At 36.8% G+C, this 27,803-nt stretch overlaps 2 protein-coding genes across 2 annotated transcripts in view; one reads left to right on the top strand and one right to left on the bottom strand.

The window, feature by feature from the left end:
- Positions 1-27,803, bottom strand: part of Dpr1 (defective proboscis extension response 1) — a 467,695-nt gene that overhangs the window by 60,457 nt on the left and 379,435 nt on the right. The gene's annotated exons all lie outside the window — the stretch shown is intronic.
- Pect (phosphoethanolamine cytidylyltransferase) overlaps positions 1-27,803 on the top strand; it is a 173,746-nt gene that overhangs the window by 118,742 nt on the left and 27,201 nt on the right. The window contains exons 14-18 of the mRNA XM_076436343.1: positions 7,520-7,634; positions 7,924-8,049; positions 8,357-8,459; positions 8,625-8,756; positions 8,955-27,803. The exon at positions 8,955-27,803 is cut by the window's right edge and continues 27,201 nt beyond it. The gene's annotated coding sequence lies outside the window, so the exon portion shown is untranslated. The remainder of the gene's footprint in view (positions 1-7,519; positions 7,635-7,923; positions 8,050-8,356; positions 8,460-8,624; positions 8,757-8,954) is intronic.

Genomic DNA, 27,803 nt, shown 5'->3' with positions numbered 1-27,803 from the left:
TTTCTTTTGCTAATAATCTGCCAATCGTTACAAGTAGATAGAAACTTAGCACGTTGTAGACGGAAAAAATTCATTTACGTCGAAACCATCCAAACGCATCTGTTCTTTGCTAGCGTCCATTGTTTTATGTGTATAAAAATGAGACAAGTGAAGCTACTTCGGATTGTTAATGAGCAAGTGCGGGCAAGTTCTACTGATGGGTTCAGTATAATCCATTTAAGTGAATAGCTAGTGCTTAAGAGAAAAATATTCCTGCGGCTAGAAGAATGAAGAGAATCTTCACCCTAACTGAATGAACTAATTAAAAGGTGACGGTGCAGTATGCAGTGGCATACTTTATTTTTCTTACTGAAAGTTCAAGTTAATCTTTAAAATATTCCTTGTGTGACTACCCACTCCTAAATTAAAATGGAATATTAATAAGCAAATATGTTTCACTGACGAGTCCGGCATAATTTATTTAACTATGAAATGTTCAACAGAAGGAATCTTGTGGCGAAAAATGGGTGTGTTGTTTTATAATTCTGATGTAGTGGGTGTAGATAGTTCTATTTACCACTTTTGCTGATGACATTTTGTATACAAAATCTAGAAATATAGGTGGAATTGAGCCAGACACTTAATTTATTCATCATATGAAACGACCTAACCGTGACTGAACTGATTCAACTTATAAATGGGAATTCTATCGTTCATATACCCCATACATCCACAATTGAATACTGGAATCATACAGACAACACCTGCAAATAAAGAGAAACAATTATGCCAGATCCGCATTAGTTTGCGGTTATGAGTTTAGATTAACTACTATGTAATGTTACGAGTTCCTGAACTCGTTGGTTGGAATTTTCCAGCGCATTGTGTATACAAAATAGTTTTAGGGCGGATGCAATTTCTAAATGAGGCGAGCATGATGGAAAATACTGCAAACGCGCCGAAAGTGCGAAGTAAACTGTATCCTATTAATTAGATTCTGAATATTTTTCAAGTAAACTCTCGTACGTTTGAACTTCCATGAGTAAACGTTTCCCTCACTGATAGCGTTAAGGGAACAGATTTGAGCAAGTAAATTCATTGGTATGTAATCATTTCAGTAAAGACGTTGTTTGATCATAAAATATGAACCTTGTGATACTAAATTGATAATTTTGTATGTAATATTATCAATGAATACACGTTTTCTTGAACCTTCTCTTGTACAATTGTTTGCATCATGTTGGCCTTATTCAGTTTAAAAAAAGAGCTTGTTTCATTTCGCTGGATGAGTAATTTTTTACTTAAATTTACATATGATATTATAAATTATAATGTATATTACTTTGTTAGTTAGACTGGATTATCAGAAAATTAATCTCAAAGTGTCCTTTTTTTTTAAATCATCCGTAGTGAACTGGCGTTTGTTCAAAATGACAGTAGCATTTACCGCAAGCGAATGGCCGAGGCAGTATATCACGTTAATGAAAATGAAAAACTGGGTGCTTCTACTTTTGGCCAGGTTTCAGGCGAAATTCGCCGCTCGTGCGGCATCGTGTTGATAACATTCTCTCGTGACAAATATTAATTATATGTTACATTATTCCAGTTTTTGTCAAATTGCACGCAATCCCCGTTACAATCGTCTGGGGGTATAAATACAGTTGGTTGGACGCTGATTGAAGTTAAACGTGGCAAATAATCGATTTCGAACGGCTCGCGCAGCACCGGCGTAAATTACGCGAATAATCCTCGATACGATAACGTATCAACAACTAGTGGCGAGCAATGGAACGATGCGTCCGACAGGAAAGCAATTAGCACGAGCAATTCGTCTTAAAGTCTGTCGCGGATGAATCATGAAACGATCCCTGGAACCCAAAGAACGTTTGTACTATCAATTATACCTGTGATTTATACCCTTCTTTATCATAGTATCGCAGATTGTTTTGGGTTTGCTCAAGAATTGATGTGACCAGTACTCATACTACTGATATCGAAATTCCATTTTTTGGTAAAAATGAAGAACAAACTTGAACCAATCGTAAATAGGTGAAATTTATTAAATCTATTAAGTCTACTCACAGTAACAGCTTCATCTGTAATTACACTGTCCAACAAATTTCAACTTTTTTTGTGATTTCAATATACTGTTGGGTCCTTCTTATAGAGTTTTTTGCGCTGATTCCGAATCTGGTTTTAATTTTTTCCCTATACGTCCAGTTTTTGAAAATCATGGCTTTGAAAAAAAAACATATTTTTCAACTTTAAACAAATATTGTGATGTTATTATAAAAGATATTGAATTGTTGTTTACAGCAAACGATTCTGTAGACTTTCCCGAATACAGTGATATCCAATATTAATACATTATGATTGTTTAAACATGTTTAAACAATGATTAAAGACGGAGATGCACCACTTTTGCACCAATTTTTGCGGATATTTTCGAATTTATCTCAAAAAATAAGGGTCCAGCGAAAAATTGAACTATACCACGCGAAAGAGCAGACTTTTATCTTGAGAAACCCCCTTGTGAAGTTTGCATGGTCGACGTTTTTACCGAACCAGAAAGCAAAATATCTTCGCCCGACATGCGTTGACGCCAGTGGTGCTCTTCCACTAGCGCGGTCGTTCGTCGGGATACGGCGCGGCGCGCTGCGGTGAAACGGCGCGTGGCTATAAGCGCGCAATTATGTCAGCTTACTTAAATGTAATATTTTATTAAATGTGTTATACTATTGTTATTTATTATTTATTAGTATATTTATTCTGTATAAATTATTTTATGTATTTTTTAATGTTAGTCTCTCGTTTATAGTATATTTAATACAAAAAATACCTTTTGTAACAAAAAAATAATTTATTCACACACTACACTATTACACTATTTACAATGCTAATATATATGTGTACACTATTCAGATATAATACACTACTAAAATACATATATTATATACACAACAACTAAAATACTATAAATAACTATAAATGTTTTTTATGAAGTTTTATACGTAGCAATGCAGATTTGAAATGCTTGACACGACTGATTTCAACAAACACAAAGCCGAAACTGAACTCTGGCATCAGTTTTCTTAAGAACCAACACGATATTTTGAAATAAATGACGGTCTACGGACAACGGAATACATACAATGTAAGGAAAGTCTGCAATGCGGTGACTGAAAAATTTTATTTTCAGTAATTGTCGTCTTATCTATGTATTGTAATTATAGTGCCAATGAACACTCGAGATTCTTCCGAGTAAAATAAGTCCAAACACAATATAAACGGGACTATTTTTATTGACTTAAATACATAATTAAAATAGTTTGCTCCATATTAAATCGATATAGTGTATTATATCTGAATAGTGTACACATATATATTAGCATTGTAAATAGTGTAATAGTGTAGTGTGTGAATAAATTATTTTTTTGTTACAAAAGGTATTTTTTTGTATTAAATATACTATAAACGAGAGACTAACATTAAAAAATACATAAAATAATTTATACAGAATAAATATACTAATAAATAATAAATAACAATAGTATAACACATTTAATAAAATATTACATTTAAGTAAGCTGACATAATTGCGCGCTTATAGCCACGCGCCGTTTCACCGCAGCGCGCCTCGCCGTATCCCGACGAACGACCGCGCTAGTGGAAGAGCACCACTGGCGTCAACGCATGTCGGGCGAAGATATTTTGCTTTCTGGTTCGGTAAAAACGTCGACCATGCAAACTTCACAAGGGGGTTTCTCAAGATAAAAGTCTGCTCTTTCGCGTGGTATAGTTCAATTTTTCGCTGGACCCTTATTTTTTGAGATAAATTCGAAAATATCCGCAAAAATTGGTGCAAAAGTGGTGCATCTCCGTCTTTAATCATTGTTTAAACATGTTTAAACAATCATAATGTATTAATATTGGATATCACTGTATTCGGGAAAGTCTACAGAATCTTTTGCTGCAAACAACAATTCAATATCTTTTATAATAACATCGCAATATTTGTTTAAAGTTGAAAAATATGTCTTTTTTTAAAACTCCATTTTCTCAAAAACTGGACGTATAGGAAAAAAATTAAAACCAGATTCGGAATCAGCGCAAAAAACTCTATAAGAAGGACCCAACAGTATATTGAAATCAAATTTGGTGTTGGACAGTGTTATTATTTCAAAGAAAATTATTGAGTTTCTTCCACACACAGCTCAGTCATTCAAAATCTTGCTAATGGGCTTCCGGTAGCTAAGGTGTTAAGTTCAAATTAATGTAAAATCATATTTTGCCGCGTGTGTTCCTGTTTCAAGACACACGTAAATAAAGACTTTCTGAAAAATGATTCCAGTGGTTAGATTTTACTCCTCACCGTATTTCACCGGTCGGAATTATTTTGAGATTTTTATTGAGACATATATTGTGCGATATCTTCGCGTCGCCCGGGCGTGTTTCCTGTCGGCGATCTATCACGGGTATAATTTTTATCGGGGACAAATCGGGGACTATTTCGAGCCAATAAACGGGGCGGAACTTCGGACCAAATCACGTTCGAGGTCTCGCCAGAATCTGTCGCGGACGTGCAGCCCGAGCAGCTCGACCCGAACTCGGTTAAAGTCACGGGCATCGCGTCGAGTCGACTCCCCTGGACATTGTTAAACTTTGAAACGCAATGAATCCGACTTACCGGCGTTTGATACACGAACAACTGCTGCCATTCGCGCTTTAAACAGCCGGCCGACTTTAGAGTCGCCTTCAAGTATTCAAGGCGACCATTCACGTGGCCTGGAAACAACGAAAATCGGCCAATTTCCTTTTCCCTATACTCGGCATTCGGAACAGACGGCTCGTCGAAAATTAATTCCAACCATTTCCTACGGACCCGTCCCCCCCTACGAAATATAATTTCAACTTCACTAAGAAAGGAACTTCGGTAACCTGGAAATTCGGATTTCTTCCAAAGATAATTACGATAGAAGCATCGGGCGAGTCTTGTTCTGCTAGATTTCGGCTATTCGGGCCGAACCACTTAAAGGTTAATGTATGTTTTCCGCTTTCTGGTATACATGCTGGAAACTAGGTCAGATATAACGAATTACTATACAGATACTTCAATTATTTCCTCGTGTAAGCTGAGCCACTTCTCTTACTTCAGCTTGCATATGTAGAATTAATGGTACCGTAACGATATCCAGTAACCAAGGCTCGAAACAGATTTATCAATAAAAGTTATTTAATGCGCTTTAAACTGGAAATCATTTCTCTCCTATTTTAAATTAACCTTGTACCTTAATAGTTTAACTCTGTTGTAGGGATTTGGTTTTAGCAGTTATTTTATATTGAATTAATAAAAAAGTTTAGGGGATTATATACTTTTCAACAGATATTTAAGGTAAGGGTATAATGTGAATGTTAGGAATGTTATTTTAATCAATATTATTTAAGGAAATGAAAGCAGAATAAATATGTGTATAAAAGGTTCCAACTTAATTGAACCTTTTTCCTATTTTCAAGGAAATAAAAATTTCTTATTTACACAAAAATGTATAGAATAAAAGTTTCCAAATTCATGTTTTAATACAACAGTTTTATTGAAGGAAAAAGATAATAGTTATAAAATTACAGGTATTCTGCAATCGCTTCAATCAAACAGTTTCATTGTTATTGCATGTGAATCATCATATAATCATTTGTTTGTTCGTGAATTTTCATGTTTCTGTCAGAAATGAATTACAACACGACCTAATTTTACAATTGGCCTTTATGAAGCAACAGCATTTACTGTTATTCTTATACGGGAGGGTGAGATTGTTCCATTCTTTGCTAATATTTCTACTAATTTTCCTGACTTTTATCTAACGAAATATTCGTTCCCGGCAACACTTACAAAGGACTCTTTTTTCCATTATACGCATCCAATTATCTTCTTTAACCCAGATGTTACTACTACCCTTTGAAGAGTAATTTAAACTTCCTAGAGAATAAATTCTTTTCGTAACTCTTCTAACCTAGTAAATTTTACTTTTGCTCTTTAGAGGGAACGTCGCGTATTCCCCGAAGTACCCTCTTCACAATTTGTTTCAAGCTTGTTTTATTATATTTTAACTACTAGAGTTTATGTAAGTCTCACTCGTTATAGAGAAATCTCAAGGACACGAAAATTCGTACAGGAAAACATTTTAAAGTTCATTCAAAGAATTCTTTTAAATTCGAGTCAATTTTGTTCATATTGACGGTCGGGTCTTAATGATTTTTACATATATGTTTATGTTTGTTACTTCTATTGTAAAATGCTACCATCTCTCTTTACATTTTAAGCCCTTATACGTCCCAAAATTCTTCCTGCAAACATTGTAAAATTGTTTTGAAGTATCCTTTTAAAATCGAATAAATTTTTCGTCTGGGGTGACAGTCAGGTTTCATTGATTTTTCCGTATGCTCTCGTGTTTCCTTCTAAACCTAAGTACCCCTATGACAAAGTACTATCCTCCACCTTTCATTTGAGCCCTCAAACGTCCCAATATTCCAACGAGAATACATTGTGAAATTGATTTGAAAATTTCTTGTTCGTTCTCGAGTGTGTGCGAGGTTCCCGCCATATTTATTCGACAGGATGACGTTGTAATCGTCGAGCATCCCCTCCCCTCCCCACCCCTACCCTTCGCGCCGCGCCGCGCCACGCCAGTCCCAAATCGGAAGCAATCGCCAATAGGTCAAAGCGAACGCACGTACGTTTCAAACTACGAACTTTCCTCTGACTCTGACCTTGTCAACCGTGTCATTTGTCGCCGACACGTAGAAAGTATAAGACGCACAACAAGGACCTTTATGTAGTGCGTACCTTTTCTGTGTTGCATCATCCAATAGAAATCAAGAGTATTTATTTGAATTCTTATTGAAATTAATACTGTGTTCAGCGAATTATTTCCAGCTGCTGTGCATCTCCGGAAACCAGAAATTTTGGCCTTTTATGCCAAAAATCCAAGTTTCAATCCTAGGAGATCAGTGATTCAAAATTTATGCGTGGTTTAGAGTTGGTCAATTTCAAATGTGTTTGCCGGGTAAGAGTGCCCGCCATGTTTGTATGTAATAACGGTCGCACGCCGCTTACCCAGCGGTGCCGCAGGATGGCACCACAAGCACGGGCAGTTAGAAAACTGTCAAACACGTATTTTGAACTACTGATCGCTTAGGATTGTGAAGCGTAGATTTTTGGCATTTTCTCGTCAAAATCTACGAGATTACATAAGAAAGAAGCAACAATTTCTGGTTTCCGGAGGTAAGGTTTAACCTTATTAAATTTTCATTGACTTAAATTTATTCTCGAATCGTGTTGCCTTCTCGCGATAATTTTCTCTTGTGCCGTGACGTCCAATCCCATTTAAATTCGTTTCGTTGTATAGAAGTAAAGTTTATATAATTTTGATTCACATTAATTTTGATTCTCTATTCAAATTGAATTGTTTATTTCGTATTAATTCTGACTCAGTCTCTGACTGCTTGTCAGTTGAAAATAATGAATTTGTTCTTTCTGTTACAGATTCCGCGGGAAAGAATCCATCATTTGAAAGAACATCTTGGTAGCGAGTCGAAGCTTTCGAGAATCATGACGTAGCATCATGGCGGAGTTTCTTGAAGCAGGAGAGGACGTTAGCGTGAGTATAAATTATTTTTCAAATTAAACTGTGTGTTATTCAACATTTTATTTCAAACCAATAATGAATAATTGATAAATATTCAAGTTGAATTATTTATTCCTTATTAATTCCAATTTACTTTTGTGTCGTGACAATTAATAGGCTTTGAATTCGTGTCGTGCGATAATTTCCGTTAAAATGAATTTAGATTTTATGTTCAAATTTAATTGTTTATTTACTATTTATTCTTATTTATTTTCTAACTTTTCGTCAATTATAATTAATGAATTTGTTCTTTCTGTTACAGATTCGGAAGAATCGATCGAAAGAGCATATAGGTATCCGAGATCGACGGGATTCGATAATTATAATCGAAGTCGAGATGCAGCATCGCCTCGTGTCGTGCTTCCTTCAAGCAGAAGAGGACGTGAGCGTGAGCACGAATTATCTTTTCAATTATACTGTTATTAAACTTTGTTTTTGAAGCCATTAATGAATATAATTAATAAGTATTGAACTTGAATTATTAATTTTCTATTATTTCGCTTACTTCTCTGTGTCGTGACGATTAATTGTACATTGAATTCGTGTTGTGCGGTAGAAATCGAGTTCATTTAATTTTGGTTCACATTCATTTTGATTTTTTATTTAACTTGAATTATATTTATTTCGTATTAATTCGGATTTAGTCTCTTACTGTTTGTCAGTTGAAATTAATGAATTTGTTGTTTCTGTTACAGATTCCGAGGAAAAAGAATCAATCAATGGAAAGAGCATATTGGTAGCCGAGATCGATACTATTCGATCATGTCGTGCTTTCTTCAAACAGGAGAGAACGGGAGCGTGAGTATCAATTAAACTGTGTTATCAAATATCCTCTTTTCAAAGCATTAACGAATAAATTATTAAGTATTCAACTTGAATTATTTATTTCCAACCACCTCGGATTTAGTCTCCAACGTTCGATCGATTGAAATTAAATGAATTAATTTTTTCTGTGTATTACAGAGTCCTAAGGGTGTAAAATATTTCGAGGCTGCTTATCTGAATGACTAATGCTGCCTACCTTGATGACCATAGACGACATGGAGAGCTGAGATCAGAGGCAACGTAATGTACTTTCTTCAAGGGGGAGAGAATGTAAGTACCAAGATATATTCACAATTAATCTTTATTATTGAACATTTTCTCTTTCCAAAGTATTAATAAAAAATTATACAGTCTATACTTTTTATTTCGAAAATAATTTAAATAGTATTTAAATTGAAATCTTTTCATATGCCAATGGAATTGTCCAAATCGATTTTAATATCTTTTTGTTTTATTTTTTGATTTCAGGACTCTAACGCACTTTCTCATCCTCCCAACAAGTAGTGAGTAAATAAGCAACTGTCTTTTTTATTATACTATTTTTTTAGTAGATGAATTTGACGAGTACAGTGACCGTGAGAACGCCAGGCGTTCTCGCGGGTAGCAATTTGTTTCCTAGCTAGGTAGGGTCTTTTTGTACGTCGCGTTTTTTTATAAATACAGTTGTTTATAATTGAATCTCCAATTTGCGAAAAGATAAAAATGTTTCGTGACTTGGTACACAATTACTAGGGTCGCTTTTTATCATCAGGATAATCGTTCATAGGGTAAACTGTGCAATGATTGGTACCCTAAGCCAAAATCGTAGTAAAAATCTTTTTATCTTTTTTGAAATGTTTAAGCGAGCTTAACTTGCTATTATTATAAGCTAATAGAGATTTTTCAGCAAACTCGAACAGTTTTACGAGCTATAAATCTCTTATTATAAAATATATTCAGTGAATAACAATCGTAAGACAAATAGTACAGTCATTGGCACAGTAAGAAGTAAACGTTAAACAGGCTATTTGTTTTGTAATTAAACATATACGCACTTATTACATCTGTAGTACAGTCCGAAATTAAGTTACAAAGCGATAAAGTATACATACTTGTAACGAAAATTTTAATAAAACACTATTTACACTGCACTGTGGTCATCCGTCGGTATTATTGGATGTGCCAGCGTTGCTAACAGTCATATGTGGAACTCTGTTATGGAAACTTACAACGTTGCTTTGAAAAATAAATAAGAAGCAATATAAAATGATTTGCTTTACCAGGGTATTTTTAATATTTGCAGTTTAAATCAAAAGTGTCAATAACTACTGCAGTGCCAGCAATAGTACAGTTTACCCTATTTTTAAATTAGTTTGAATTCCTCTGAAGGATTAAATACCAGGTACAAAAAGACAATTCGCGACGGATAGATTCTTGCGACAAAGCAAATAGGCATATCAATTTAACCTATACACATTACTTTCACGAGTACATTAAATTTAGTATTTTTAGAAAAATACATTTAGTATTTCTTCCATTGTTTTACGAAACTTTGCTTTGTCGAAAGGGTCGTCCGAGGATTTTTAAATACTTCCTTAAATATTTAGAATGAATAAATCAAATAAATTAAAATCTCTTGTTCGAGACAATTAAATTGCCATTAGTCTTTTCCATAGTTACATATTTTATTCGTAAATTGATTTTAAATTTTGAATTGCAACTAGAGTCTTTTTGCAAGAATATAAGAACATTCTGTATTCTTCTGCATTGCCCGTAAAAATTCTAACGGAATCTTTTAGTTAGGATTTTTAGGATATTAAGATTCCCTGTTCGTTGCTCGAATCCTCTCGCGTGCCCAGGTGCTACTCTGGAGGATAAGAGCAACGGGCACATGGAATATTGTTTTAATCATATGTGTGGCGGCTGGCAATGGTTAGTGTATCGTGCACGACACATTTTTCACTTGTGTGTGTGTGTGTTAGGCAGTGGAAATGTGTTAGCTCTTTAAAATAGACTGAGTAGCGCATATGCCTGTCGATCTGTGACATGCTACATGGATCTTCGTGCAATGTGTGCAATTCACTAAAAACAATTCAACTGTTATTTCGATTTATCGATTTGTTTCGCAATGATCACTACCATTGTCAGTCGATTTCAGGAAAACTGGTACGTACCTTAGAGTGTGCTTTTGATTCGAACGTTAGGGTGTCGGAGGCGTCCCGGGACGTTCTCTCTAGGTGTTAGGCTGTTGCACCCTGGCGTCTGTATGGAGATCGTGTTGTGAATGTGTTGGAGAGCTTGTGTCTTTTGCCATTTTTTAAATATAGGATTAGGCAGGCAGGTAGCTTACCTTCTTGGTGTGACTGTTCATTTTAAGTAGGTAGGAGCCAGGGCTGGCTATCGCTTTCTCTTTCGGGTAGGCCGCGATTCGCGCGATAGTCAGTCACTGGAAGAGCTCGAAGTTTCGTCCCGAAGCTAAATCGGACGAGGCATGACGTTCGAATGGGTGCTTCGTGCTCGATTCTTCCTGCTCGTGTAGCTTTTCGCGAACGCGGACGCGTACGCGCGCGGATTAGGATCTCGAAACGTTGCGCACCTGCTCGATTGCACCAGCGGAACGATCGGCTTCTCTCGAAACTTTTAATTCGTTTCGGAAGTCGTCGATCGTTTTCGCTGCGAGTACGTTTAGGGTTTCAGTTGTTTGGTGGACCGCCGAAGAGAAAGAAGAGGCTATATGCCGAAGAGGCCCGACAAACTGTCGCTCAAGAGGGCAACTACAATGGCCTCGCATCTTCGGATGCGAAGTCATTCTATTGGGTTGGCAAATAAGTTCGTTCGGCTTTTGTGATTTATTCCAATGTAAAAAACCGAACGAACTTATTTGCCTACCCAATATTACTAACTTGTCACTGTACTCGTCTGTAGAAATAGTAGTCGTAGAAGTAGTTTGTTGTATACATGGGCAGGCCTCGCCGCCCCAACGATCAGCGGAGATGGGCACGTCCGCGATTTGCAGTAGCGTTGCGAAATAACCACGTGTGTTGCATTAGTTTTTTTAACAGAGATCAAAGTTAGCGTTGCGGAGATACTCGCGATTTCAATTAACTTTAATATAGATTGCTTAGAGTGTAGCGTTACGAATGAAGTAGTCGCGATTTCTATTACATTTCATTTTTATTCCTGCTTGAAGCAATATTTAAGATATTTCAATTTTATAAGAGAGTTTAGACTTTAATTATGCAAAATAATTATGCATTTTGCACAAAATGTAAAGTAGTCTTCTGGATCTCTGTCCGTTGAATTAGCGTTGCGCAGCAAAAGGATCGCGTTTGCGTTCGAGTCTTTCGACATTTCAGGCGCCCATGCTCCAGCTGCAACGAACCACTGAAAAAATAGTCCATGCAGTCGATACGGCTGCTGGGTGCGGTGTAGGCATTCGGGATTTCGATTAGAGTTGCGAGACAATCACAACGGGTTGAATTAGCGTAGCATTTGTGGAAATCGAAATTGAAGTGGGGAATGTCCGGGGCGAGATTAGTGGAGGTCCGCACCTACTCTTCAAGTAGGGGAGATCTCGCAGCACATGACCGCGTGACACCATCTCTGGTTGATAAAGCCAGCGTTACTAGGCTTCGGTCTATACTCAAAGCGGCCAGCTCGTGGAGTGTATACTCGCGAGTTGGAATAACGCTTTGAGCGAAGGGGCGCATCTGTCCTGGCGTTACGACGTCCAGGCAGGTGGATGGTGTCATAGCGTTTGGATCCGGGGTAGATCCTATGGGCTTGGAAACCCGTCGCTAGCTATCTCGTTCCGCCTCTACTACATTTCGATTAAAATAGGATTTGCTTAGTTACCGTTTTTGGCAATGGCAAAGAGAGATAGTGGAGGATTCTCTCCATCGGTAGACTTTGCCATTCTTACTGCATGCCGCGAATTAATTAATAGACCGCGAAACATCTCTGCGTGAGGAATTAGCGTTGCGCGAATTTGTTGTCGCGATTGCCTTAGTGTCGCGAAAAGTACCAACGCGTTGCCTTAAGGCGGGATTAAAGTGCGATAGTTGAACTATCGCGTCTACACGTATATTGGAAAACGCACTTAACAGATCCGATTTAATTTGAAGAGTCGCGACCTTGTATTAGAGTAGAGGACTGATATTGTAGAACCAGTCGCGCACGGAGCATACGGCCATTAAATTTCAGAGATACTTTATGGATATCCAAATGTATTTGGATATTCCTTTATAGTTTTTGATACCGTCAATATGTGGAGCATATGCCCACCGGATCACTACGTAGACAAGAAACGTATTGGTACGGTTTCAGGTCGCAGTTAGGGCAAAATCACGGTGCACGTTACTACGTTCAATTCTCCGCGGTGTGCCATAACACACGACTCGTTTGCCGTTCCAGCAACGGAACAAGTGTTTCCGCTGTCGTTCGACAATACCGTACGCAAAAAGAAGACGTATTAAGTTACGTCACCTGTGGCGGTATGCACGACAATGTCATGGTGACCATTGTATTAGCATCTGATGCGGTGCAAGCCATGGTGTTGGGCGTGACTTACGATGGCGGAAATCACTGTAGTTTACCTGAACGTAGCGACGTGTGCCTTTAACCACTTGATGGTGTGTGAGCGCTAAATGCAGGGAACGTAGCACTGCGTTTCACCAACATGTATTATTTTTTGGGACGTAGTGGTTCGATCGCGTTAGTAGACATACACGACGTGCATGTAAAGCGTATCGAACGCCTCGTCGGCCCGCAAGGTAAAAGACGAGGTATCTTTACGTTGAAAGTGCAGTAGCTTCATCGATGAAATTTAGTGTTCTTTGCGCCATGCAAAACTGATTTTGCAATGTCCGAATCTGTAATTATATTTGGGGCCGCGAAGTAGTATAGTTCCCTTTTCGCGTGATACGGTGAAAATTCGCAAAATCGAAGGTAGGAATCTAGATTTATTGTGGAAGTTTTCCAATATGCAAATGGTAGAAAATCCCGCATTTCAGAGTTACGATAAATGAAATGCCGCACTGCACCCTGACATGACAGCTCCTGATTATTCACTGCTGGTGTGGCTGTCTCTACGCTTCTGTATTTTCATTTCAGAGTTAGTCACTGCCTACATACTTAGGGGGTGATACATACTCAGGACTTAGAAAATCTTCCCAAGCTTTAAAACTTTCACCTCAAGCTTTAAAATGAGTTCAGGTATATTGTTGTAAAGTTCATAACTTTAATTACTCTGACGTTAATTTTGTACGAGCAGGACATTTCAAATTAAAAAACCAGACACATGATGATTAAGTCATATATAAACTATCGGCGGTTTCAAAGTTATGCAGCCTCTATGGTCAGTACAACGACCAAAAAATACCCCACTGTAATAACTGGCGATTATGCAAGCGCTCGAAGAAGAGCAGTTCACAGTAGACGATCGAAAATCGGATTTCGAGTGTAAAAAAAACGGCGCACTACTCGTGCGAAAATTTATCCTGATCCAAGCACGATGCATAAAAGATACGGGGTGGTAAATACGTTCAGCTCAGTCGATTCGCAAAGTGCAGCGCACTTACACCGGCGCTTACCGCCCATCGGCGCTGGTTCGGCTGGATTCAGTCCTGACGTTTATATCATACACACTTCCAGCTCGTAAAATTTGGAATGTTGCCCGGCTATCTGGGTTAAGAGTGCCCACTCGGGGGCACACACGGCAAAAGAAAAATACTGGGCGTCGGACCACTAGAATGCGATCCCTAACGCTTTAATCGACTTCGTTCTTCTCTGACCGATATATCTGTGGTTATCAAGAAGATCGCCGCATGTCACATACTTTCACTTTCGAGATATGTATTGTCGTTTGAAGTTTTGATCACTAATGCTTTGACATAGGACATCGGTTGAATTGAATTAATTTTTTGAGCCTTTCGAATTTGTTTTCATGCCTTTTTTCTGGTAAATACATAAATCCTATTCTGTATAGCTCAATCAATGCATAAACTCAAATTTTTAGAAATTGTGACATGCGGCGTTTTTCCTTGCAACTACAGATATTGGTAGCGACTTCAACGGCCACATGCCGGAGAATCACCTGGTAGAGGAAGGAAACGCGAGACGGATGCCCGGTACGATTATTTAGGAATTAAGGGGATACATACACGGCCGGACAAAATTGTGTTGCAAAAGATATAAATTCTCAAATATTTATTACGTAATATATTATTGTTGCTCACAGTCTTAGATTGTAATAAAATTATTCTTACATTATAAAAGTAAAGAAAAAAGATAAGTTGGACTAATCTTTGGCGGGACTAAATGGAAATCCTCTTATCGATTTAAAAACATATTTATTTGCATTTTGAGAAAATTTGATCAAAGTCGGTTACCGTTGTTATGACCTGCATATGATTAAAAAATTTGAGGCCAAACTTTTTAGCAATTTTCGGCTTTTATTTTTGCTGTGTAAGACGAATTCTTATCTGTAGTTGCAATTAGATTTATGTTAATTGCAGGTACTTAATTCTGTTTTTGTGGGGTCGAGATTATTGGAAAATTACGTTTTTTTTTTAAATTAGTTTAAGCTTTCTGCCGCGGAGTATTGATGGTTTCTCCTCCTGTATTCTATCTGCTTTACTGTATCCCTTAATCCTCGTACGACTATCTCTATCTTTCGTATTCTGGTCTCGTCCTTTCGACAGGTGTTTACGTGATTTTTGGCTCCGACTCTCCGCTTCTTTGCATTGCTCTCGTTGAGTGAGTTTCCGTTGTTTGTCCTGTGCTAAATGTGGCGAGGTTTCTCGCTTCTCTTTAGAGATATTACATCGCGGAATGCTGAAAAAGTATAATTAATTACGTTTTATTTAGGGATTGTTGTGAAAGAATTATTTAAGAAAAGAAAGTGGAATTGAGAATTGAAATTCCTATCAGTCAAAAGATATTTATTTTGCTTTCCACATGGTTTGTTAAAACGAATGCAGTTGAAGTTTATATTTCTCTTAATATATTGAAAGCATTCTTACATCAAATGACATTTGGTTTTACTCTAACTCTGTAATTCTTCTTTGTAAAAATGTAATGAAAATGTGCTTTATTATTATTACCGAATTCTGTGAATTTGACACAGTTGAAGTAAATTAGATATTTACGTAGTCAAAGTTGTTTAATATTTTTTAACATCGTGATGGAGCTTTCGTAAAACAGTTTACGATTGCACTCGAAAGTAGTAAACGGGAAGTTTCGAGGTAACGTACCCGTTCCTAGGTGCAAGTTAAATACATAATGAGGGTTTAAAGGAAATCCGTCGATTTTTACAAGTATGCTATCGCAGTTTATACGTTCAGAATTTAAATTAGTGAAATGCATATGTATAGGGATTATATCGAGTGCAATTGTTAAAAGTAAATATGTAAAAAATATGTAAAAATTCGTTTAATTTTCGTATGCTGTGTATTGTACACTTCTGTAAATATCTTTTTGTATTGAAAATTGGTAGTCGTAGTTCTCCGTTATTCTCAAATTGACAAAGTTGGACCACTTCAAGCTATGAGCAATAACTAACGCAAAGTGCTCTGTATCTGTACCTTATTACGTAAGCAGTAATTAATGTAAACTCTGTGAGATAAAGAGATTGAGGTTTCTAACAGTTCAGTAATTCATACAAACTTCACTTGATCGTTAAATTTTATTAGGTCTCCCAGGAATATAATTTATTCAATCAGATGTTATTTAGGATATGACCTGCACTAGACAAGATGTTACAGGTCTTCAGGGAGTTTGCAAGTTTGTGATGTCTTGACCACCGACAGTACACTTGAGACTTTAACAGTATATTATTACAAGGCTGTAGCCGTAGTCTTTGACAGAATTCAGATTAATAATTCTGTTATTTGAGAACAAAATAATAATGAAATAATAATGTACCCGTGTAATTATAAGATGTAGGCAACATCGTGATGAGAAAACAATTCAATTATGTATCACCGAAATAACTGATTTCTTTCTTGAAATTCTTTTTAAGTGTTACTACAACGTTTTTATGTGTATTAATTTTCGTTTAGATATTTTTGTGACCTATTTCTTTAATTATAGTTAATACTAGAAAATTCGAGTTTAGATGAAATCAAAGTCTCAAAGCCGAAAATTACTAATAACGCTTTTACAATTATCTTTTAACAAATGGCAATTTTACCCTGAAATCGAAATGTATTTATTTCTGGATCGAATAAACAAATAACAGGACAAAGATACAATCTTCCGGGTTAGATGGTAACAGAAAGGAGTTGATCCTATGATCGAAAGGAATGTTGGGACACGTATGCTGCTCACGTTTGCTCGGGAAGTTCACGAAACCCAAAGCCATCAGTGCAGATGTGTACCCGTCCGTAGGTTAATAAGCGTCCATGTTTCTAAGTTCCGTAATTCCGGAGTGTAAAGTGAATTTATACGGTAGCTCAGGCGTGATGCAAACCGCGGTTAAGTGAATTATTCGACTCGCGGGACCGTCCAGGAACTTCGACGAGGGCAGGAACAATCGCAGCTGATGATAATCACCCCGCTGTCCGCTTGGTCGATAATGGGGCTCGCGGAACCCTCACGAAAAACCCCGAGAATTCAACGACAGAGTCCAAGAAAACGCCCGGGGCAGTTTAGTTGGCCCCGACGGATGGCCGCAAAACAGTTCGCGACGAGTTCGCGGAAGTTCATTCAAGTTTAGATGCTAATGACTCGACCGAAATTCGATAACGCGATCGACAAGGGGCTCCGCGGCTCGGTGTCGCCACGTGGAGTTGTCGGAACGCGACGCGACAAACAAAAACTGACCGCCAACAGATTACCTGAAATGATAGCAGTTCTCCAAGAACTGGACAAGGCTTTTCGATTAGGTACTTGAATACGTTTCTGCCGTTCTTACGGTGCATAAAAGTCCTTTGTTTTAATAGCTAAATAGAGAATATTTTATTCAACGTATTTTCCATCGTTAGCTATAACTTTGGTAATTATTTCCTTTGCCGATTCGTCACAGATTTCAATCACCTTGAAATATGCTGTCAAGGTCATCATTCTGAACAACTTCTTTCTGAATAGTGACTCATTTTCCGTATTTCTTTAACACAAATTCTTATCTAAACTTTTTTTTCTAACATTTTTTAAACCAAACGTTTACCAACACGTTCGTGACATTGTTCTGATTGGAATGATGCCAAACATAGTGCGATTTGGATATATTTATTTGTATAATTCAGGATAATGGACCACGAGTGTTCGCATAATTGAATAGTGACCTGTGTGGTTAAAGCGTTAAATCATACATATACTGATTTGTACTATAATTTATGTTGTATACCATTCGCTTTGGATTGAAATGTTTATATGTGAAATACGTATTCGGATGATACAGAATTCATATATTATCGGTTCGGATAATCGAGGTTGTATTGTCAATTTGTCAGTCGCCATTTGAGCAACTCAATATGATCGAAAGTATATCATATTTGGGCTCATTCTAATCAGAAAAATGTCATAAATATGTCGGTAAAAGATTAATAAAGAAGTAATTAAAAACAAAAGAGTTTTGCCATTGGATTCGAATTTTTTAGAATCGAGTTAGTATTAGAATTAGTACATTTCCACCAGGTGTTTGATCAAGAAAGCTCTTGTTTTTTGGCAGCATCCAACAAACTGTGACCGAATCCACGAGATTAAGATCTAAACTAATATGTCAGTTTGTAATGCGAAAGTTTCAATTTAGAAGCAAGTAGCCACTGGAGTAGTTAAGTCGGTGTCGTATGGACGACGTAATCTAGGGTACCTGTTCCTTAAGCTGCTTACTGTCAAAATAACTTAACGCATGTCCACGGTATCCCACTGGACCATATAATGCCTTGCGCCATTTCGACTAACATCCTTTGCCAGCAATATCACATTCGTATATGGCGTAGAAGAATTAACGAGACTGCAGAAAGCTCTTAAAGCACAACTCCCGACCATTTCCACAAAATATCCGTTACATTAGGTTGTTGCATATGAAATGGTCGATTCGTAACAGTAACTTTAAACAAACGTAACTTTTCATTAAATAAAATTTATTGATTGAAATGATCATTATAAAAGCAGTAAAAACCGTCTCGTAAACATGGTTGCCACCCCAGTTCTATTGAATATTTTTTAACGAAAATTTACTATTTTGTAGATAAAAGTGTGACACAACTTGTGTACCAACTGTTCGAGAAATTTTTTTATTTCAACGAATGGTTATATCAAAGAAATATTTAAGTCAAGCTCACTTTTCGACGTCCTACGTGTATGTCCTCCGTTAATTACCTAAATTTAATTTTTGTAAGATTTTATAGAAAACATAAAAATAATGCAACTTGTACATTCTAAGAATAAAAAAATGGAAGTGTGTCGATTACTTGCTCTAGGAAACAATCTGCTTTCTCTGCAGCAAACAGCTGTAGCATTATTTACATATTCTCTAATTATTCCTGGTATTTGGAATCCATGATAATCAAGTCAGCGATCCCATCGAACCGAGTAATTATCGTGAAACTTTCGGTGCATGGTGGGAAGGCATAATCGCGTTTATGATTAGAACAGCTCTAGTTATAACATGAATACCGGCAGCACGCGTGTCCTACCATTATCAAAAGGGAACATCGATTATTATCCGGTAACGCAACACGTTCATCTGCTGGATAATTGCAATCTCCTTGGGTATTCCTGGTAAATTGTACGAGATACTCGAACGAAACCACTTGTAGCTTAGTAATAAGGCCATTAACGCGATGTACTCTCTGTAACGTTGTTACTCGCGTTCCTTAGGTACATATCGAGAAATTCACACTTGGGGTCGAACGACTAAAAATGAAACAGAAAGTTGGAGGGAAAAATTACACCACTGTTAACGATGATATGTCATTAACACAAATTCTTATTTTTTTCTGGTGTTCCTCGATATTAGATGAATATTTTATACTTTAACTATCACTATATTTACATTATATACAGTATTTACAGTATTTATATACATATATATACTATTATATACAGTAATAGGTTGCGAAAGTTGTTTTATAAAACAGTTTTCACACATGCGTAAAATCTGCAGTCTACTGGTAACATATTCCGCGACGTTGTATTAGTGCAGTGTTTAATATTACTTTTTATTTCACATGGATTAAATCCTTTTTCTATTGTCCGTTCTTTCTGTGTTACTTTCTTCCTTCTTCATCTCTTTCTTATAATCTTCCGCGGCTAATTTAGACCTTCTTTTCCCTTCATTATATCTTTTTCTGTCTTCCCAGTTTCTTTGGCGCTTCTTCTTCGGGCTGCTCAAATGTAGTAACATTTCTACAAAGTTTCTTCTCCCTTTATTCCCAGTATCGATTAGCTTTCCATTCATTGCAGTATCTAAATCTTGCTATCGTTTTCGCAGCATTCCCTTTGCCCCTTTGCTCTACATTCTTTGGTTTATTTTCGTGTATCCATTTCTTATATGTACACCATCGATAACCTCTACGCCTTTACCTTTTTCTTTCTGTCTTGCATTATAAAGGTTACAAGTTTTTCCACGTTTCTGCCTGAATGTCTTTTCAACTTGTTTTTAATTCTTCTTACATCTGTTTTTCAGTTTATTAATACTACTTGGTCGTAACTTTTCTATTGAATTCACACCGCAATTTCAAACTGCATCATCGTAATTTCCTTTTCAACTGGCTTAATCTCGTTCACAAATAAATTAATTAAATACGGTCCAATGAGGAGAAACAATGAAATGGAAGTTAATGCGTACATTGTTAGTTATATACAAAATAATTGGTTCAATATGATCTATTAACAAAATATTCCCAATGATCATATATGTTTTCTCGTTATGAAGAAAATTGTAATGCAGCAAAGTACAAAAGTTCGTGGTGTCTTGTAACTTGCAGAAACATTTGTAGTTAACACTTGGGTTGTGTATGGAACATTTACGAAAGGGCTTGAAAAGTTCATGGACTTCGAATTCCCATCACCTGCTCGTCGTTGTACTGTCCATTGCCTTAGAGCACTTTGAACTTTTCGCGGTGCGCACAAAGGTGCTACTTTTAATTGCGAGCGTGTTACAAAAGTGATGGTTAATGAAAGGCCAACCAGCCGAGTCGGCCAACCGTAGAATTTCGGATTGAATCCGCGTCGAAACCGGCATCGCTCGAATTTCTCGGATCCGTGAATGGTTCTTCGGTAGCCATAGATCGTGGCTGGAACAAAAGAGGCAACACGTGCTTCCGGCAAACAATGTATGGCCGGTTATAAGCAACGAAACAGTCGGTAAATCCATTCTAGTGCAGGCGGAGCTTTCGGCTCGGTGAACAGTCGTCCATGTATTAATTATCTCGTTATACGACACATTCCGTTCCTGCTCGTAATTTATGCAACCTATTTCGACTGTTTCGCACTTGCCACGCTCGTTGGCAACCGTGCAATTCCGGCTCGTCGCTCGTCACGTGTCCGCGTAGTTGCCCCAAAACATTTTTATACCGGAGCGCGGCGTCACGTTTTTACACGCGCCGTATAATTCGTGAAATTCCGCGATAGAGACTGGATTATTGTGACGGCTCCTGCGACAATGCGAAAAATCTCTGTACCCTGTCAAAATCACGCCCGCGCGAAATTTACACGATCTCGCGAGGCCACTTTTTCGGCGAAGCTTTTGTCATTCGTTGATGCGCCGCGCCAGTCGTGTATACACGGAACCTCAGATGAAACATTCCGTAATTAGTCAACGCGAAACAAGGCTGGATTTATCCACCATCGCGGAAACCAACTTTTAAATTAATTAAATACACCGACCGCTCGGTGAGTTAATCTTTTGCACAGTGGTACTCATACAGCCTTGGCAACACTGACGTTTTTAATATTTTATTGTATTCACGTGCCACGGTACAGGGGCAAGGGGGTATGACGAGGGGCTATATTCTCACGTGTTCTCATTTTATGATTAGAGTCAATCGACTATAGCAAGCATTTATTTTCCCATTGTCCAAAAACTTGAGCATTTTGTTAAAATATTAATAAAAATGAACACGCGGGTCTTGTAGTATAGGATTATCCAGTTTCATAGTGAAAAATGTGAAATTTAGCTTAAAATATCATGTTTTATACTGAAATATTCTTTAAAAAATTTCTCGCTACGACAGTAAAGAGAAATTTATAATTTCCGAGAATTCTTTTTCTGGAAATTGCTGAAAAAAGGACCATTACATTAATACTAACTACATTTAACGCTACATTAATATGACTACCATCCGAGCTGAAATGAGAAAATATATTAAAAAATACAGAGTTTTAATCTCTTTGAAGTACTATATTTTTTAATTTGCGACAATCGATTTTTGCGTTTATCGGCGCAGTTGTTATTCGATCGATAAAGGAACGTGCATAGAATATATTCGCAAAGTTACACTTGCACTCGACGATCAGTTTTTGAAATGCCACTTCCACCTTAAAAATATGAATATTATGAACTGTTAAGTACTGAGTAAATTGGAAAGTGTTATTTAAATTAAGCGCTGGAAAAGCTCTATTTCATTTTTAGACAGTGTAGACCAATTAATGTTATGAATCCACCCAACCTCGCTCCAGCACCACAGCCACTATCAAAAGAGGAAATGTAAATATTTCAAAATGTACACACGCTTGCCTCCTGCATAAACAGCTCGATAATTTAAAGTGTTTAATCTGTGCACACAGTTTGTCGTGTAGCGCAAAGTAATTGTTAACTTAAGAGCATCTTGTCCCCTAAATTGTTTCTGAAATTGTTGACTATGACGCATGGAATTTATAACATTCTTTAAACGAGTTGTGTACCGACATATTAGTTAGCTTTGCATTAGAATTCATTTACTAAATTCCTTCTTTGGAAGCTTTAGCGTTTTATTAGAATAAAAATCACATTTGTAGAACTTAATAATTATGACAGCAATATAGAACTCAAAATACGAAAGCACTATCCCAGGACAATTATTTATTATTTGCATACTATTAATATTTATATGAAAGTGCAGTTGAACACAACAGTATAATGTTATTATTACATATACCATATACCATGTTAGAGTCGAATAAAACGAGGAATTCAATTTTTTCGTGCAAAGCTTCGTTTACGAGGGAATTTAATTTGCATATTATTTAGTAACATAGTCCGTCGGTGAAAAGTTTTCGACCCATTTTACTTCTTCCCCAAGTACGGTTTAATAGTGTAGAACCTTGTATAGAGGCAATATTCCTTTTTACGATACCTACCTCTGCTTTAAAGCTTGTTTATATTATCTGTACATTGCATAGCTACTTCGGGACTACTGGGCAAAATGAAGAATATTACGTGCATTCTAAAACGAAATCATGAAGATTTTTCAAAACATTTACATAAAAAGCAAACATGTATAAAAGTCAATTTTTTAATGACAGTTTGTTAGAATGGAAGGATAGTATCGAATAACCATTTCAGAATTTTGTTATTGCAGTATATTAGTCCATAGAGTGGTAATTTGTATGTTAAATGAAAATGATGGTGTCTCAGCTCAGCTAGCGAATGTGTCTGACTATTGTTTGGTATTACTACTTAGAACGAATTCTGTCATTGTTCTTACCGTTTAGTGTTCATTAATTATTATCAGCTTATTAAAGAAAACTATAATTTTACATATCACGAATGAAAATTATAAACAACTTGGACAGATATATAAGAAAAATAATTTTTCTTTAAAAATTGCATCTCTGATTTACTTTAAAAATAAATTTGTGAATTTGTGAATGTTATTTATTGTATAAAGGAGATATTTTTCACGGTCGTACTGTTTGAAATAGTAATTATTTTCACGGCGCACAGGTTCGATCATTTTCTACAAATAAATATAGCCAAGTGAGGCATGAGATTATTTATTGTACACAATGGTTTCTAATTGACTAACAAATAATTTTAAATTACCGTTCCAATGAAAAAAAGACACAGCGTCCCTCATGTATCCAGCTTAAAATAAAGAATGAGACTTTTGTAATAAGTCCGTTATGTTATAAAATTTCAATTTTACGTTTGTAATCTGATTACATACGGTAAGAAGGACCATCAAACGTCAAATAAACGGTATTATAAAACCAAACGGAATTATTGCGAGTTGGCAGCACATATGTGGAAAAACCAGAAGCACAGCGGCATACGTAAACAATAATTAAACATGCTACGGGGCGTTCTATTTATTTAGCGTTCAAGTATTTCATCTTCAAATATTTATTGGCCATCTCATTACGCGATGCACGCCGGAATCAACTCCCGTAATTTATGCTGCTAATTCGCGTAGTTCCACTTACGCAGTTTGCCCAACGCCATAATCCTTGGCAGACCATTCGCAGCGCGGAGGGAGTCAGTTTAAAAATACTTAACTTATTATTACGCTGGAAACTTCCGGGAAAATACAGTTTTCCTGACTCACGATACGTAGGCATTAAATTCTCTCAACGAAAATCGTGCCGGACGAACAGACACGAAAACCGAATGCGCGCACCGCATACTCATATTTTTTTCCTCCAATGGAGTCTGCTCCGCGTTTCACCGCGATAAAGGTTCTGCCGAGCGACAGTGGAAAAATAAAACAGAAGAGGGAGTACAATTAAGAGCTTATGCGGTTATATCAAGATTATGGTGAGCGGGAAATTGGAGCATACGCCTTGATAACCGTTCATGAATTTTCATCGGGCTCGGTTCGCCCGCGCCGATGTATTAGCCGTGGCAATTCACAAATGACGCAAAATGTAATCCACTGTACTTCGTGAAGTTTCATATTTGCTCTGAAATTATAGGAAAACTTTTCGTGTCATATTTTAATGGCTTTGTAATGTGAATTGCTCACGTAAACGTCGGAAATAAATAACAGCAGTAAACGTTTAATATTATTGCAGTACTGTTCAGTATTTGTGATAATGATCCAAAGCTTCTTTGATATTGATGTATAAAATATCTGTCCTCGACGTAGAAAATTGTTTATCTTCACAAATTATTTTTTACCTGTTCTCCTCGGAGCTCGTAACGTTAGAATCTTCATTAAATATTTCACGTTTCATGTGTTAAATAGAAACTGCTAAAAAGTTTCACAACTCTTTCAATCGCTCTAAATTCAAAATAATCGTCGACGTTCACATTATAGCTTTTACATGTTCCAGCATTTGTGTATGAGAGTGCGCATCATTTTAAATAGCAACTCTAGACACATTTCCCTACTCTAAAGCTCCGTCGACCATGTAAATATGCGAGTACCAATCTACGTTCCGTATAATTTCCGGCTTTTCCCGTCGGATCAACGATTGAAACATTTCCTTCAGGCTGGAGCAAATTGCTTATATCTCCCTCTCTCTCTCTCTCCACTCTATATGTGTAACATCCGTATGAAAATAATGAATGCTCGGAAGATTAATGTGTGGACTCAGCCAGACCAAAAAATCTCCGGCTGCGCCGTGATGCCGGTTTGCGTCCGGGCTTTGAAAACTTCAGAGGCTTCGCGGAAAAGTTTTGGCAGATACAAGCCGTCGGCCAATCAGATTGCTGATCTCTTCGGCACTCAAAGCGATATGCCCTTTAATGTCCCAATTAGCCGAGTTTACATTTTTAATTGGTCGCTTAACTTCGACCCCCACGCGCGTCTGCAAAGGCAATCAACTGCACAAACAAGCGTCGCTGAATAAAACGGGACAGCCAGTCCAGGTGAGAACGAACTTCGTCAACTCCCGTAGACGACGATGTCTTCGCTCCAGTTTCAAACTGAAAGCATCGTATCGAGATATTCCCGTGTAAACAGGGAGAGATTTCAGAGTCATTGCAACGACGTTGCTCATAATATCTGTGGTTGCAAGGAAAAAAGCTGCATGTCACAATTTCGAAAAATTTTAGTTTATGCATTCATTGAGCTTCGTAGTATAGGATTGACGTGTTTACCAGAAAAAAAGTCATGAAAACAAATTCGGAAGGCTCGAAAAAATAATACAATTTAACCGATGTCCTATGACAAAGCATTAGTAATCAAAACTTTAAACAGACATATCTCGAAAGTGAAAGTGTGTAACATGCGGCGTTCTTCCTGACAATCACAGATATATTTAGACCGGTTATTCGACGATCATTTCGACAGTTGAAAGTCCATCAAGCGATCTCTACATCCAGTTCTCAAGTCCTCGCGTTAGGGGGTGTTCTCTATGGAAGAATATTTTCTTGGGGCAGATAAAAGCAAGCTTTCTTTCACATCGATTAACATTAATCTGGTAATCTAAATCGGGCAATTCTAACAACGACCGATAGATGTAGATCAGGCCGTTATAACTTGGCCTCTTCTTTAGCTGGAATAGGAATAAGTGATCCCAAATGTAGCTATGAAAGGCAGAGTTCATTATGGCAATGCCATTTATTCGACGATCAAAGGAATAATTGTGAAAAACTCAGGAATCTTAATTAGTGGGAGTTGGGTATGGGCGGACACTTAAGCAATAATCATGGTAAGATGAAAATGTAGAGTGCAATATTAATTTAAAGATAGGCTTTATATAGTTAAATTATTTTATTCGTATAATAAAAAAAAATGTTTCATATTTATCTAAGGCGACAGATTTATAAAAATAAAAGAGATATCTTTGACTACCATTTCCGAAACTTCTGAGCAATAGTAGACACTATATCTGTGGCCAGGAAAAACGCCGCCTGCTACAATTTCAAAAAATTTGAGTTTATGCATTAATTGAGCTTTACGTCGTGAAAAAAGTCACGAAAATAAATTCGAAAGGCACAAAAGAATAATGCAACTTAACCGATGTCCTATGTCGAAGCATTAGTGATTAAAACTTTAAACGGCAATTATCTCGAAAGTAAAAGTATGTGACATGCGGCATTCTTCCTGACGACCACAGATATCTGTGGTTGGACCGCCATATGTCACATACAAGTTTAAAGTTTTGATCACTAATGCTTTGGCATACGACATCGGTTAAATTGTATTATTTTTGCGAGCCTTTCGAATTGATTTTCATGACTTTTTTCTGGTAAATACCTAAATCCTATACTACAAAGTTCAATAAATGCATAAACTGAAATCTTTTGAGATTGTGACATTACAGTTTCAAAAATGTTTCTTTTTTTATTTAACTCTTGTTATGGATTAGTTTCGGCCGTTCTTTTATGGGGCTGCTCACTTTTGGCAAAATAAATAATTTATCAAAAATAGTTCCGTTAGTACGATCCTTCTAGAATACTATCTGAGTTTTATTTAGGAATTCGCAAAACTGCAGGATTTATAGCTTCGAAAGTGCACTCGTACTGCATAGTGCGAACAGGTAACTGAAACTTTAAACGCATTTTTCTCGAAATGAAGTTTTCATTGTCAGTACCAGAAATGTCTGAAAGTTGTTTTGAGCATTCTAAAAATAATAAAAGTAATTTAATAGCAGGTATAGCAGTTATGTAATATGGTGTGTTGGTTGTTGCCCTGTTCGTGGATAAATGATCTGTTCACTGAAGTGGTACGACACTTTTCGAGATCGCTGCTTTCTATAAAACGACGGAAACTTTTATCTTGAAACCAGTGCGCTGCAAGCAAAATGACGATGCATCTGGTTCTTATCATTGCTCAAATCAGGGGCGACGAACTTCTCCGCCGCAAGCCGCGCAAGCTCTACCACTAGTTAGCCGGTTCTCTAGACGGTTAACTGGTCACCACCACTATCCTTTAGCTTACATTAATGCAGAGTGATATGCACATCGAAGCGAAGGTGGCGGAATTGGGGACGCAACGTGTAAGATAGTTAAGGATGTTCGATAAAGAAATACATTTACATTTGATCAGGGATCAAATAAACAGTTGTGTTTCCTTCATTTAACAAAATGCTTGTTCCTTAGGAACCATAGAAACATTTTTTATTTTTACATTTTGTAGATTCTATTCAGGGTACAACTTTTATTTTTCGTGAACTGTTCATCATAGTTTTGCCATTATTCTTTGACTTTTAAGCTTTTTTGCAAGCTCTATTTGATTGTAGATGCTATAATATGTAGGCTTATAATTTTTTCCCAAAGCTCTACAATATTTTCACGAGTCAAACAATTGTTCCATTGGCTATAACATTTTTTCATGGGCTTTAAAAGTTTTTTTGTAAGCTCTAAACTCCTTTAATGTGCACTATATTTTTTTATAGGCCCTACGACGTGTTCCTAGAGATGTAATATTTTATAGGTTTTCGGTATTGTTGTTAAGGTGGCTATTGAATAAAACAGCCCTGCCTACACGATCTTTTAAATTTAAAAAATTTTGTTACCACTAC

This window comes from Lasioglossum baleicum, chromosome 13, assembly GCF_051020765.1.
Source record: "Lasioglossum baleicum chromosome 13, iyLasBale1, whole genome shotgun sequence".
Lineage (NCBI taxonomy): Eukaryota > Metazoa > Arthropoda > Insecta > Hymenoptera > Halictidae > Lasioglossum > Lasioglossum baleicum.
This window is presented reverse-complemented; position numbering and strand designations above follow the sequence as displayed.